This window comes from Salvelinus fontinalis, unplaced genomic scaffold (assembly GCF_029448725.1).
Source record: "Salvelinus fontinalis isolate EN_2023a unplaced genomic scaffold, ASM2944872v1 scaffold_2077, whole genome shotgun sequence".
NCBI lineage: Eukaryota > Metazoa > Chordata > Actinopteri > Salmoniformes > Salmonidae > Salvelinus > Salvelinus fontinalis.
The window spans coordinates 1-13328 of record NW_026602286.1 but is presented as its reverse complement, the minus strand read 5'-3'; the positions used below and the strand labels follow the sequence as shown (position 1 = coordinate 13328).

Genomic DNA, 13328 nt, shown 5'->3' with positions numbered 1-13328 from the left:
TCATAAAGGAGCATATTCATAACAGGTTTCTACATGGTCTACTTGTGAGGCTTTTTTGCCATCATGCTTTTGCATTATTCACATAGGCCTACCTGTAGTGCATACTCCATTTGGCTTGTAACAACAATTTACTACCTGTGATGTGCTAGATGACTTGTATCAACAATTTACTATCTGTGATGTGCTAGATGTCTTGTATCAACAATTTACTATCTGTGATGTGTTAGATGCCTTATGATTGATGAGAAAAAGAAGTCCACTGTGGCTGATCTGCTTGATCAGTTCTCCCCCCCCCATCATTAACCCATATGTTTAACCTGATGATAATATCTGGTACTATCCTCAATGAAGTGGAGGACCTGTTGGACTGGGAATTCTTATCACATCATGTGTTCTCTCCCAGATGCTGGTAAGGGCTGAGATGACTGACAGGTAGGATTCCAGTTGAGGTGGTTTAATAACGCTGATTCATATAGAGCAGGAACGGCACAGCACAGTGTATGGCCTAAAGCACTTTAAGGTATGGCTTGTTTTAACCACGAGTGTGTGTGGTTATTAGTAAAGGACTCACACTGGCCTTGGCCTAAACAAATAATGCTAACTAAAAGGTAAACAAAGGAGATGCCTGGAACTTGTACTTTCTCTAGTTACTTCCTTCTCCTCAGCTGGAGATTGCCCAGCATGCTCTGCTCCACAACACCGGTGCTACAGTTCTCCCATGATGAACTAATATCTATCCTCCTTTGTACACCCAAGGTTTGGAAGGTGGCCCAGGTAGGTTTTGTACACCCAAGGTTTGGAAGGTGGCCCATGTAGGTTTTGTACACCCAAGGTTTGGAAGGTGGCCCAGGTAGGTTTTGTACACCCAAGGTTTGGAAGGTGGCCCATGTAGGTTTTGTACACCCAAGGATTGGAAGGTGGCCCATGTAGGTTTTGTACACCCAAGGTTTGGAAGGTGGCCCATGTAGGTTTTGTACACCCAAGGATTGGAAGGTGGCCCATGTACTCCCTCTTCACAAAGGTGCTGACCCTTGTGACCTAAATCAGCCCTATTTCTCAACTTTCTTGCCTAGCTAAAATATTAGAATCCTTGATGAATTCTCAGCTAAGATCTTTCTTGTTTTTGCAATGTATTGTAAATATACATCAGTAGTGTTTAGACCAGGACTATCTCTGCTGCATCCCTAGTTTTACAGTAAATCATGTGGTTATCTGTGTGGATAAAATGAAACGTGGTGCCCTCTTCATTGACCTGTCAAAGGCTTTCAATACTGTTGACCACTCACTGCTAATTCAGAGGATTTCCTCAATTGGCCAAGACCAGGCTGCATGTAACTGGTTTAAAAATGACTTAACTCAATGTGTATCTACTGATGGTGTTAAAAGGTTTCATGGAAATTACGAAAGGTGTCCCGCAGGGGTCAATTCTGAGTCCTGTACCTTTTACTGTTTACATTAACAACATCGACCTGCCTGTAAAAAAGCCTGTAAATTGCACTTTTATGCCGATGAACCTCCTGAGTGGCGCAGTAGTCTAAAGCAGACCCGGGTTCGATCCCGGGCTGTATCACAACCTGCCATGATCGGGAGTCCCATAGGGCAGCGCACAATTGGCGTCGTCCGGGTTAAGTGAGATTTTGGCCGGGGGTGCTTTACAAGTAGGCCGTCATTGAAAATAAGAATTTGTTCTCAACTGACTTGCCAAGTTAAATAAATACATACTTGTATGCTATTGCCCCCATGGTTGACCAGGCTCTATCTGAACTGCAGTCTGCCTTCATTGTATTACAGAAAAACTGAATTGACCTGAAATTAGTATTAAATGCAGCTAAAATCAAGTATGTTGTTCTGTTGATGTTGTTAAGCGCATAAAAATAGTGGTGTAAAGTAATTAAGAAAAAATACTTTAAATTACTACTTAAGTCGTTTTTTGGGGTATCTGGACTTTACTTTACTATTTATATTTTTGTCTACTTTTACTTCACTACATTCCTAAAGAAAATAATGCACTTTTACCTCCATACATTTTCCCTGACACCCAAAAGTACTCATTACATTTTGACAGGAAAATGGTCCAATTCACACACTTATCAAGGGAACATCCCTGGTCATCCCTACTGCCTCTAATCTGGAGGACTCACTAAACAGAGAACATCCCTGTTCATCCCTACTGCCTCTGATCTGGAGGACTCACTAAACAGAGAACATCCCTGGTCATCCCTACTGACTCTGATCTGGAGGACTCACTAAACAGAGAACATCCCTGGTCATCCCTACTGTCTCTGATCTGACGGACTCACTAAACAGAGAACATCCCTGGTCATCCCTGCTGCCTCTGATCTGGAGGACTCACTAAACAGAGAACATCCCTGGTCCTCCCTACTGCCTCTGATCTGGAGGACTCACTAAACAGAGAACATCCCTGGTCCTCCCTGCTGCCTCTGATCTGGAGGACTCACTAAACAGAGAACATCCCTGTTCATCCCTACTGTCTCTGATCTGGAGGACTCACTAAACAGAGAACATCCCTGGTCATCCCTACTGCCTCTGATCTGGAGGACTCACTAAACAGAGAACATCCCTGGTCATCCCTACTGCCTCTGATCTGGAGGACTCACTAAACAGGGAACATCCCTGTTCATCCCTACTGCCTCTAATCTGGAGGACTCACTAAACACAAACACTTTGTTTGTAAATTAATGTCTGAGTGTTGGAGCCGCTGACTATTCATCAATAAAAAAAACTATAAAATTGTGTCGTCTGGTTTGTTTAATATCAGGAACTTGAAATGATTTATACTTTTAATACTTAATTAAGTACATTTCATGAATTCCATTTACGTTTGATTCTTAAGTATATTTAAAACCAATTACTTTTACACTTTTAAGTAGTATTTTACTGGGTGACTTACACTTTTACTTGAGTCATTTTCTATTAAGGTATCTGTTATTTTACTTAAGTATGACAATTGAGTACTTTTTCCACCACTGTATAAAAATAACTCTGATTTTAATAGGTACTTTGGCTGGTGTCCATATTGATGGTGTCCCATCTGGATGACAAGCTGTCTTATAGCTGTATATCTTCCTGCAGTCAATGACCAAACGTCTTTGTCCTCATGGGTGGAAAGGTATTAACATTTTCTGTATGTATCTGACATGGTACAGCTGTTTTATAGCTGTATATCTTCCTGCAGTCAATGACCAAACGTCTTTGTCCTCATGGGTGGAAAGGTATTAACATTTTCTGTATGTATCTGACATGGTACAGCTGTTTTATAGCTGTATATCTTCCTGCAGTCAATGACCAAACGTCTTTGTCCTCATGGGTGGAAACGTATTAATATTTTCTGTATATATCTGACATGGTACAGCTGTTTTATAGCTGTATATCTTCCTGCAGTCAATGACCAAACATCTTTGTCCTCATGGGTGGAAACGTATTAATATTTTCTGTATGTATCTGACACGGTACAGATGTTTTTTACTACAAATTAATATTATAATTATCAATATTAATATTATTAAAATGTATATTATAATTATTCATATTAATATTATTATAATGAATAGTATAATGATCCATATTAATATTATTATAATTAACATTATAATTATTCATATTGATTTTATTATAATTAATATTATAATTATCCATGTTAGTATTTTACATAATTTTATCATTAATAAAGATTTTAAAAACCTGACAAGTGTTTTTATGTTAAACAGTTTTGTTATATTTCAGTCTTCTGTGATGTATATAAAGTGTAATATTGGGAAGCAAACAATAGTACATTTCAACTCTGTATCTGACATGGTACAGCTGTCTTATTATTTTTTTAGCCCAGAACCATGTGTGTGAGGTGGATACTATTGTTTCAAAACAGATTTGTTTTAGACTACCAAGAATCACTTCGTGTGAGCCTGATTTAGCCCACTGCAGTACAACGTTAAAAAGCATACTGACGAGTTAGTTAACCAACAGAGTCCCTCTGTAGAGTCAAGAGAGAGGGAAGGGGGAAATTTATTTATGGGTGTCATAAACCTACCCACAGTCCAATGTCAAGACCCTGTCTTAGTTTGTCAGAAACTGTCTGAATGGAGGAGTAGGTAAAGACATGACAGATTATAGACTGTTTTAGTTTGTCAGAAACTGTCTAAATGGAGGAGTAGGTAAAGACATGGCAGATTATAGACTGTGTTAGTTTGTCTGAAACTGTCTAAATGGAGGAGTAGGTAAAGACATGACAGATTATAGACTGTGTTAGTTTGTCAGAAACTGTCTGAATGGAGGAGTAGGTAAAGACATGACAGAATATAGACTGTCTTAGTGTGTCAGAAACTGTCTGAAAGGAGGAGTAGGTAAAGACATGGCAGATTATAGACTGTCTTAGTTTGTCAGAAACTGTCTGAATGGAGGAGTAGGTAAAGACATGACAGAATATAGACTGAATGGAGGAGTAGGCAAAGACATGACAGATTATAGACTGTCTTAGTTTGTCAGAAACTGTCTGAATGGAGGAGTAGGTAAAGACATGACAGAATATAGACTGTTTTAGTTGTGTCATGACGTTGGCAGTGGGGGTAGGTTTATGACAGTCATAAATACCTCTTTCCCCCCCTCCCCCGTTCCTCTTCCCTACTGATGTGACATAAGAAAACCCCTTGGTCAACATAGAGATTCTGGGGACATCAGAAGTTGGGGGGAAATGAACTATATTCTCGTAATCCGACCAACTGAACATATGCGGTGGTACTTAAGGTTTATTATGTCAGTTCGGTTGCCCTCTGACACATTCTCATCAATGATAGAATGACATAAACTCTACTGTGGAAAGTATAAATGTCAGAGGTATCGGATTCACATGGAATTGTTGTTTAATTGTTTGAAATGTTTGAATATGACATTATTTGTGAAGAGGTGAAATGTAATTTTAGCTTCCAAATGAGAGATCTGTGCTTTCATAAGTTTTCCTCTGCTCACAGTGGCCCGCCCCTGTGAAGAGACCTGGGTTATAAACTTTTCAGACACACCCCTCTCCCTCCACTATATAAAGCCATTGACGAGAATATAACTTCCTGTTCCGGGTACACCAGGATGACGGTCCTGTGTCAGAATCGTTCAGATAATAACTACAGAACCAAGCCAACATCAGCATGGACTTTGATTGTGAATGGTATGAACTTTGAACTCGTATTCACTACAGAAGTGATATCTCCTAACCGTTGAGTTAGCAACAGTGAAACGCAGGTTAGGAAGGACAGTCCGAGTATCCCGCCTACTACCCACAACGTTACTATAACGTATCCCGTGACTACCAGAGACATTCTCCAAAGGAAAGAGGACTCGGGTTGGCGATACGGTCTTCCATCTTCCACCAACCTACTGAAGCGCAGCTCAGAGTAAATATTTATTGCATTTTCTTTTTCAAATGGACGTTAATTTAGAATGCATAAGATACTGTATTTACGATAGCACAGCTTCGCCTCTGTTCCTGTCTCCCGCTCTTTCACTAAGACTTAGGCCATTCCCTTTGTGTAACAAGCTGTCATATCTATCCCGCCCGCTAGGGACGTTTTTTTGTATGACGTAAGTTGTGATCAAGTTATGATTTAATTGTATATGTGTGATTCTGTGTGATTAGTTAGGTATTTAGTAAATAAATAATTAAACCCAATTTTGTATTGCTGATTTAACTTGTTAGCCAGGATTCGTGCAGATAACCAAGGACTTACAACTTTCAGATGAGACTGAATAAAATGACGATTAATGTGACTGCTATTTAGTAAAATATTACTAAATCTTTAAGAGTTTATTCGAAAGATAACAGCTCTATAAATATTCTTTCGTGGTGTCCCTCTCTAGTTAATTAATATTTACATGATTAGTTCAATTAGGTAATATTAATTACGGAGAAATTATTTTATAGAATAGCATGACTTAGCAATCAATCTGGCATAGTCAAAGACACGACAGTTGTATTTTCTGTTTTAGTTGTTTTTTCTTGTGTGTTTTAACAAACCACACAAGAGACATCAATCAAATGCAACGACATCTTCAAGCCTTTACCTGGACAAGACAAACCTATCAGAACTGTGCTGACAAAAGGAATCGCTGGCATTGGAAAAACAGTCTCTGTGCAGAAGGTCATCCTTGGCTGGGCAGAGGGAAAAGCAAATCAGGATGTTCATTTCATGTTTCCTCTTCCTTTCCGTGATCTGAACCTGAAAAAGGACCAATACAGTCTGATGCAACTTCTTTCCCACTACTTCTCAGAGCTGAAAGAGATTGACAGCATTGAAGATGGTGAAACCAAAACCGTTCTCATTTTTGATGGTCTGGATGAGTGTCGACTTCCTCTAGACTTCAAAAACAATGAGAAGTGCTGTGATGTCACGAAGCCAACCTCAGTAGATGTGCTGCTGACAAACCTCATCGAGGGGAATCTGCATCCCTCTGCTCTCCTCTGGATAACCTCAAGGCCTGCAGCAGCCAATCAGATCCCTCCTGAGTGTGTTGACCAGGTAACAGAGGTACGAGGGTTCAATGATTCACAGAAGGAGGAGTATTTCAGGAAGAAAATCACAGATCAGAATGTGGCCAATGAAATCATCAAACACATGAAGACAATAAGGAGCCTCGACATCATGTGCCACATGCCAGTCTTCTGTTGGATATCAGCCACTGTCCTTGAGATGATACTGAAAGAGGCAGAGAAGGATGAAGTCCCCAAAACTCAACCCAGATGTACTCACACTTCATTCTCATCCAAATCATTGTGAAGAACAAGAAGTACAACAAAGCCACAGAGACAAACCCAAAGGAACTGTCTCAGTCAGACAAAGAGATGATCCTGAAACTGGCAAAGCTGGCTTTCCAACAGCTGCAGAAGGGCAACCTGATCTTCTATGAGGAGGACCTGAGAGAATGTGGCCTTGATGTCACAGAGGCATCAGAGTACTCAGCATTGTGTACAGAGATCTTTAAAGAAGAATCTAGGCTGTACCAAGAGAAGGTCTACAGCTTTGTGCATCTGAGCATTCAGGAGTTTCTAGCAGCAGTGCATGCTTTAGAATCATGTCTGGACAAGAAGAAAAATGTGTTCTCCCCCACTAGTGATGATGAAGAGAAGGAGTCAATCCAGTTGTCTGACTTACACAGGAGCGCAGTGGACCAGGCCTTGAAGAGTAAGAATGGACACCTGGACCTGTTCCTCCGCTTCCATCTGGGTCTCTCACTGGCGTCCAATCAGAATCTGTTAAGAGGCCTTCTGACACAGACAGGAAGTACAACACAGAGCAATGAGGAAATAGTTGAGAGAACAGTCAGGTACCTTTCAGACAAGATCAAAAGGGAATCCTCACCAGAGAGGATCATCAACTTGTTCCACTGTCTGAATGAACTTGGTGCCAACTCTCTAGTTGAAGACATGCAGACCTCCCTGCATTCAGGAACTCTTTCAGAAACAGAGCTAAAACCTGACCAATGTTCAGCCCTGGCCTACCTGTTACTGATGTCAGAGGAGGTGTTGGAGGAGTTTGACCTGAAGACATACAACACATCAAAGGAAGGTTATCAGAGGTTGCTGCCGGTAGTGAAAACCTGCAGGAGAGCACTGTAAGTTCTGTGATTGAGTTGATGTTTACAGTATCATTATAATGAAGGATTTGTATATCTAACAGATTATCTCCTCTCTCCAGACTGGATCACTGTAAGCTCACATATACATTCTGTGAGACTCTGGCCTCAGCTCTGCAGACACCAAACTCCCCCCTGAGAGAACTGGACCTCAGCTACAATGACCTGGAAGACAGAGGAGTGGAGCTGCTCTTTGTTGGACTAACCAGTCCACTCTGCAACATACAGACACTAGTGTGAGTTAAATATCTTGACTGAGTTAGTATGTACTTAACATTGTTTAATCATGTCCTTCTGTTATGCTGTTAATGCATCTCATTATTCTTAAAGCTTTGCATATTTGACAGTGTATCGCCATATCCCCTCTCTCCAGACTGGATGGCTGTAAACTCACATATAAATCCTGTGAGACTGTGGCCTCAGCTCTGCAGACACCAAACTCCCCCCTGAGAGAACTGAACCTAAGCTACAATAACCTGGAAGACAGAGGAGTGGAGCTGCTCCGTGTTGGACTAACCAGTGCACTCTGCAACATACAGACACTAGTGTGAGTTAACTTTCTTAAGTATGAGTTATTATGTGGATGTTTTAAACCTGTTGAGGATAGAGGGCGCTATTTTCACTTTGGGGAAAAATCGTGCCCAATTTAAACTGCCTCGTACTCTATTCTTGCTCGTACAATATGCATATTATTATTACTATTGGATAGAAAACACTTTCAAGTTTCTAAAACCGTTTGAATTATATCTGTGAGTAAAACAGAACTCATTTTGCAGCAAACTTCCTGTCAGAAAGTGAAAAATCTGAAATCGAGGCTCTGTTCCAGGGCCTCCCTATTAATTTGCTTGGAATGTATGACTATACATGCACTTCATACGCCTTCCACTGATGTCAATAGGCTGTGAGAGGTGAAATGGGGTTTCTAGGTATTTCTATGGTCAAAAGAGAGTGCTTCGAATGACATGACCCTCCGAATTCCTTTGTTCAGGAAGCGTTTAAAGGTCACCAGTATTGGCTTCTGGAAAGCATTCGCTATAGATGCCTAATATCTCCGGCTTTGATTTTATTTGATAAATGTGATAATATCATCGTAAAGTATTTTTTTCAATATAGTTTTATCCGATTATTGAAATTTTTTCGGGAGTTTAGGCGTGTTGCGTTCTTTGCGTTTGGTGACGAAGGAGAGCTTAGCGCCACTTGGCTAGATTTGCTTGCTCATTCGAGAGGGAAAAATGCCATTCTAAAACCAAACAACGATTGTTCTGGACAAAGGACCCATTGTACAACATTCTGATGGAAGATCATCAAAAGTAGGACCCATTTATGATGTTATTTCATATATCTGTTGAACATGTTTACTTTTAGTTTGCGCCCAGATTTTGGGCTCTCTCTCGCTATAACGTAAGCTGCATGTTGTAATGAAGTTATTTTTAGAATTCTAACACGGCGATTGCATTAAGAACTAGTGTATCGATCATTTCCAATACAACATGTATTTTTTAGTAAAGTTTATGAATAGTAATTTGGTCAGAATAGGTGAGTGTCAGAAATATATCCGGACATTCTGAGAAAAAGATGCTAAGTTTTCACAATGTATAACCACGGATTTCAGCTCTAAATATGCACATTTTCGAACAAACCATATATGTATTGTGTAATATGATGTTATAGGACTGTCATCTGATGAAGTTTATGAAGGTTAGTGAAAAAATGTATATATTTTGCTGGTTTATTCGCATTCGCTAATGTGCCTATTGCTATCGCTAACGTGCCTTGAATGAATGAATGCGGTTGTGTGGTAGGCTATTGTAGTAAGCTAATATAATGCTATATTGTGTTTTTTCTGTAAAACACTTAAAAAAATCGGAAATATTGTCTGGATTCACAAGATGTTTGTCTTTAATTTGCTGTACACCATGTATTTTTCAGAAATATTTTATGATGAGTCTCTATAATTACTCTGGCTGCTTCTGTCACGGGTGTCTAGTTCTTCCTCCTCCTCGGACGAGGAGAGGAGAGAAGGATCGGAGGACCAAAATGCAGCGGGTTGTGAATACATAATGAAGTTTATTCAACAAACGACGAAACACGAAAATACGAAAAACACTTGAATAAACTACAAAACAAATAAACGAATGTAGACAGACCTGACTTGAGAACTTACAATAGACGAAGAACGCACGAACAGGAACAGACTACATACATGAACGAACAAACCGAAACAGTCCCGTGTGGTGCAACATACACAGACACGGAAGACAATCACCCACAAACAAACATTGTGAACAGCCAACCTTTATATGGTTCTCAATCAGAGGAAAACGTCAAACACCTGTCCCTGATTGAGAACCATTTAAGGCTAATTACAAGTGACCTAAAAATAGAAACACAAAACATAGAATGCCCACCCAAACTCACGCCCTGACCAACTAAACACATACAAAAATAACATAAAACAGGTCAGGAACGTGACAGCTTCGGTGCTATTTTTGATGGTAGCTGTGATGGTAGCTGCAATGTAAAACTGATTTATACCTCAAATATGCAAATTTTTCGAACAAAAAATAGATTTATTGTATAACATGTTATAAGACTGTCATCTGATGAAATTGTTTCTTGGTTAGTTTGGTTGGTTCTTGGTTAGTTTTGTTGGTTATGTGCAAGCTACCTGTGCTGTGAAAAATGTCTATGCTTTTTTCTATTTGGTGGTGAGCTAACGTAAATATACGTGGTGTTTTCGCTGTAAAACATTTTAAAAATTGGACATGTTGACTGGATTCACAAGATGTTTATCTTTCATTTGCTGTATTGGACTTGTTAATGTGTGAAAGTTAAAGATTTCTAAAAAATGTTTTTTAATTTCGCGCTCTGCCTTTTCAGTGGAATGTGGGAGGAGTTCCGCTAGCGGAACCCGGGGGCTAGACAGGTTTAAACATGTGTTAACCTGTTACGGGGGCAGCCCGACACCGGTACACTTATGACAACATCCAGCTCAAAGTGCAGGGCGCGAAATTCAAAATCTATTTTTTTTAAATATTTCACTTTCACACATTAACAAGTCCAAGACACCAGATGAAAGGTGCACATCTTATGAATCAAGCCAACATGTCCGATTTTTAAAATGTTTTACAGGGAAGACAAAATATGCAAATCTATTAGCTAACCACGTTAGCAAGACACAACTTTTCTAACTCCATCAGTTTCTTACTCCATCAGGTGCTATCACAAATTCGACCAAATAAAGATATAAATAGCCACTAACCAAAAACAAATTCATCAGATGACAGTCTGATAACATATTTATTGTATAGCATATGTTTTGTTCGAAAAATTTGCATATTTCATGTGTAAACCATAGTTTACATTTCAGCTACAATCCGAAATTGCACCGAAAGCAGCCATAATATTTACAGACACCAACGTCAAATAGCTAATTACTCATCATAAAACATTTCTGAAAAATACATAGTCTGCAGCAATTGAAAGACAGGCATCTTGTGATTCCAAACAATGTTTCCGATTTATTAAATGTTTTACAGCGAAAACAAAATGTATCGCTATATTAGCGTAGCTACAATAGACAGACACAATTGGGCGCCCACGGCCAGTTCACATGCACGACAGATATATGAAATAACATCATAAAATGGTTCTTACTTTTGCTGATCTTTCATCAGAATGTTGAATAAGGTGTCCTCTGTCCAGATGAGTCGTTGTTTTGATTCAGAATGGCAAATTTCCCTCTTCAATTAGCATTGGCACTAGCCGAGTGGCATAAATTTCTCCAACGTAAACACAGTCAGAGGACGGAACACGGCAAAACTCCCGAATAAAGTTTCAATAATCTGATTAAACTATATTGAAAAAACATACATTACGATGATATGGTCACATGTATCAAAAAAAATTAGAGCCGGAGACGTTAGCCGTTCGTTACCAAGGCAAAACAGAAGTCAATCCCACTTCCTTCAGAGTACCGGAAGTGGACGGTCACGTCAAAGAAATAGGTTTTTTTCCACCACAGAACAAGATGAGCACAAAAATTTCTTCTCTGACATCCTCTTTACACCAATAGGAAGGCGTATAGAGTGTCAGCAGACTCCTAAGTGTCAAGACCATGTATAGGCATCAAGTTGAAAAGAGCATCGATTTCTGACATTTCACTTCCTGGTCAGGAAAAGTGCTGCAGAAGGATTTCTGTTTCACTCAGAGAAATAATTCCAACTCTTTTAGAAACTAGAAAGTGTTTTCTATCCAAAAAGAATAATAATATTCATATTGTACGAGCAAGATTTGAGTAGGAGGCCGTTTGAAATGGGCACGATTTCACTGGCTACTCAACACTTTGCCTTGCAGCCATAATAAGTTAATCATGTGCTCTTCTGCCCTCTAGTCTAGGTCAGTGTGGTCTGACAGAGAGTTGCTGTTCAGATCTGGCCTCAGTCCTGAGTTCACCCAACTCACAACTGAAACACCTGGAGCTGAGGGACAATGACCTGCAGGACTCAGGAGTTACACTGCTGTCTTCGGGACTGGAGGATCCAGACTGTAAACTACACACACTGGGGTAAGTACAGCTGTTTCAGTCAGGATGGTACTGAGCTGAGTTACACTGCTGTTTGCTGGACTGGAGGATCCCGACTGTAAACTACACACACTGGGGTAAGTACAGCTGTTTCAGTCAGGTCGGTACTGAGCTGAGTTACACTGCTGTCTGCTGGACTGGAGGATCCAGACTGTAAACTACACACACTGGGGTAAGTACAGCTGTTTCAGTCAGGTCGGTACTGAGCTTAGTAAAACAAATACTCTGAAAATCTGATGTTTTATCACAATGTTTGTGTCATGGACAAATGTATGGGTGTCCTACAAGATGATTGACACCAGTACACCAACCTAGACAGCTGTTGTGTCTCTCTGTAGGCTGTCTGGCTGTCTGGTCACAGGGGAGGGCTGTGCTGCTCTGTCTTCAGCTCTGAGGTCAAACCCCTCCCACCTGAAAGAGCTGGACCTGAGCTACAATCACCCAGGAGACTCTGCAGGGGGACTGCTTTCAGCTGCTCTGGTGGATCCCACATATAAACTGATGAAGCTGAAGTAAGTCAGAATAGATGTCCTAATAGAGTGAGCAGCGGTTGTGTCATATGTAGTGTAGTAGGGTCAGTAACATGACGGCATGATGGGAGAATTAAGAGGAAGTTTACCCAGCAGGCTGAGCACTCCAACACAGCATACATCATCACCACATGAATACTCTTCTTCTGCATCTCTGATATCCTGTTGGAATTGTACTCCGTTCTGTATGCAGTAGGTAGGATAGAATACCTGTATGTCTCTAGTAATGAATTGTACTCCGTTCTGTATGCAGTAGGTAGGATAGAATACCTGTATGTCTCTAGTAATGAATTGTACTCCGTTCTGTATGCAGTAGGTAGGATAGAATACCTGTATGTCTCTAGTAATGAATTGTACTCCGTTCTGTATGCAGTAGGTAGGATAGAATACCTGTATGTCTCTAGTAATGAACTTGGATAGTGCACCAGAACACAACAATATGGTTTAAATGTTGACTGCTTTATTAGGTCTTTGTCAGTCAATAACCTGTTTCTCCTACAGTGTGGATCATGGTGGAGAGTGCAGGCTGAAATCAGGGCTGAGGAAATGTAAGTCTCTTCAATCCTAATTAACTG

The 13328-nt window shown here is 40.1% G+C and overlaps 1 pseudogene; it reads left to right on the top strand.

Annotated features, from left to right (window-relative positions):
* The first annotated feature begins 6020 nt into the window (after positions 1-6020).
* On the top strand, positions 6021-13301 carry LOC129850493 (protein NLRC3-like; annotated as a pseudogene).
* Positions 13302-13328: the final 27 nt, after the last annotated feature.